Source organism: Miniopterus natalensis, chromosome 16, assembly GCF_054644295.1.
Source record: "Miniopterus natalensis isolate mMinNat1 chromosome 16, mMinNat1.hap1, whole genome shotgun sequence".
NCBI lineage: Eukaryota > Metazoa > Chordata > Mammalia > Chiroptera > Miniopteridae > Miniopterus > Miniopterus natalensis.
In genome coordinates, this window is record NC_142096.1 from 32,780,438 (window position 1) to 32,783,616 (window position 3,179).

Below are 3,179 nucleotides of genomic sequence, written 5' to 3' on the forward strand. Positions count from 1 at the left end.
CTCCCCACTTAATCCCAGTCCTGAGACATAGCCGGTGCTCTCTCTGTATTTGTTAACGAAACAGAAGTTTGTTCATGTATAAAGCATATAACCGTTTATAAGCCATTGAAGAGCGATGCATCTACCATAGCTGGGGAGAGTGACTTTCTGTTCTGTGCAAATGCACATGTGTGTGTCCATGTCACCGACAGTTGGGCCCACGGGAGATGGAAATGCACCGTCTCGGTAGGAGAGACTTCACATGGACAAGTCCTTTGTGAGTCTGTCACACAGAGTTTCACTTGAGTTTGGCCGTTTAAAATCTTAAAGGATCTTTAATCGACATTTATTATGCCAATTAAGCTTGGAATGGAGCAATGATGCATTTCCCCGAATGTCTGAGAGCACTAAGAGGTCCCACCGCTGAGTGAGAATCTCCCAAGTGTGATTCAGCCACTTAGGGAGCTGTGCGAGTTCCCAGGGACACTATGACACTGCTTCAGCCGCTGAGTGTGTTTACTCTTGTCTGTCTTGTGATTTTTTTTTTTAAATAAATTCTTTTATTTTTATTATTATTTTTTAATCCTCACTGAGGCTATTGTTTTCATTGCTTTTCAGAGAGAGAGAGAGAGACAGAGACATCAATGTGAGAGAGACACATCGATTGGTTGCCTCCCACAGCAACCAAGGTACATGCCCTTGGCCGAAATTGAACCCGGGACCCTTCAGTCCACAGGCCAATGCTCTAACCACTGAGCAAAGCTGGCTAGGGCTGTCTTGTGCTCTCTTGTACATTAATTTACACTTTACAGCATAGTTCTTGTAAATACATTAAAAATATAGACAATTGAAAGTATATTTTGAATGACACTTTGGCCATGATTATTTTTAAATGATAGTATGTTGCAAAATTATGTATTGCCCATAATATGTCATGGACCATAAAATGACAATGTCATTATATTAAATGTTCCAGTGTTCTCTACATTCACTTAGCAACACAGTGAAATGGAGAGAACACGACATGGAGATAGGAGTTCTGGTTCAAACTCCCAAATTTTGTGTCTTCTTTGGAAAGTCTAAGGGCTGGACTTGACCTCTAATGGTACAATCCTGCCACAGGCCCTTTGCATATGCTATTCTTCTTATCAGTCTTCTCATCCTGCACAACACAGTTACCAAATCTGCCTTATTTCCTAAATCTTGCTTAAAATGTCCATTATCTTGGGAAACTTTTCTTGATGGCAGAGGTGAAATCAGGTCTCCCTGTCACATGCATCCACAGCACTCTGCTTTCTCTCCTATCACCTTGTCAGGGCTCCTACTGCATCTTTACTTGAATTATTACTCAGTTACCACTGTTCTTCCCCGCGGTCTGTGGTGACCACGAGGGCTGAGCTGTATCTCTTTCAGTTCAAAAGCGTAACCGCAGAGCTGTGCAGAGCTCCTCGTACACAGGAGGCATTCAGGAAATATTTAGTAAATGGACAGAGATCAAGTTTTTACATCTTTTGGGCCATCACAGGAACCTGATTGACCTCCCTTCAAAGCTGAACAAAGTACATGAAACAACAGTTTCCAGGCATTGGACAGCAGGCACGCTAGACTGATTCCTGAGAGAGAAGCCAGTAAAGGCCCCAGCTCAGTGCCTTCACAGGGGAGGGGAGCCCAGAGAGAGCCTGTGGTCTGAGAGAGGGGGCACTGTGGAGACCAGATGGGCCGAGGGGTCCCATCAGATGGACAATTTGGTTGAGTACCGATTTGCGTACATGTATCAGGAAAGGTCCAGAAGAACCACCAGGAAGAAGTAGACGATCAGTCCCAGAGCTCACAGGGCCAAAAGAGTTTGTGTTCCCACTACCCAGGGTGGAAAGGCCTCCTCATCCAGGGAGCATCAGACTGAGTCCTCAGAAGGGCACTGCCTCAGTAGTGAGGTTCCGATTATGCCCACACCAAAGGCTGTTCTGTGCCCACCCTGAAAAACTTAAAAGCAAACTTCAAAAGAATGAAATGGTTCCAAGTCACCTAACTGCATCCCAGGACAAAACCCCTGATACTTAAAAGAATATAAAAGCTAACAAGTAACAGCAACAAAACAGCTAAAATAAAACCCTGGGACCCAAATCTTGGAATTTCAAAGACCTCTTTTAAAAAGAACATAGACTATCTCACTAATGCTTTTTTATAATTGATTTTTACGAAGAGAGCAAGGGAGAGGGAGATAGAAACATCGATACGCTGCCTCCTGCCTGCCCCCTGTTAGAGGCTGAGCCTGTAACCTGGGCATGTGCCCTGACCGGGAACTGAACCGGCGACCTTGGCGCATGGGTAGATGCTCAACCACTGAGCCACACCGGCCAGGCCTCGTTAATACTTTCCTATTGACTTCATGTTGAAATGTTATTTTAGATGTATTGCGTTAGATAAATATGTTATTCACATTTATTTCAGCTGTTTCTTTTTACCCTTTTAGCCTGGCTACTTGGAAATTAACCATTGCATCCATGGCTCACATTACATTTCTATTGGTTAGCCTTGGGCAAGAAGATTGATTTCTCATTATCATGAGTGCACAGATAATTTGAAGCACTAAAGTGCCAAGTTGTTAAAAAGAAAAGAAAATTTTCATAATGTGACATCTTATTTTGAAAAGAAATATGCTTTGAAATAAAATAATATTGCAACTCTGTTGACAGTAAAGAGAGTGGAACACGAGAGAGAAAAGATTTAAAAGTAAATCAGTAAATCATCCTTAGCTTGAAGAGGCATTAAAAAGAATAAAGGTATTAATCAGATATCTAAAGATGTTTCCAGCAAGGCACCCTTAGAATAGGAAAGCTCTGTTAGAAGTTGTAAATTCTGGGATGTTTGCTAAAGATTGGTACTCAATACATCACATAGTACCTCAGGTGGACATCTGTTTGGGCAATACTCAATAGCTACTCTGTTGTGTTTTGTATTTTTAAATAAAATGTTTTCCAGTATATCAGCTAGGTTTTTTTTATTCTTTTTGGCTGTAAGATACACATTCAAAATAACTTACGAGGCAAACTTGGATTTCTTGGAAGTGATTTGGAAATGCTGAAAATGCAAATCTGAGGATGCTCAGAGACCGGAGAAGCTCTGGAGCTCACGCAGCCAGATCCGGGGGCTCGGCAGCTGCCATGAAAGTGAACAGCTGTTGTTCTCCAGAGCCGGGC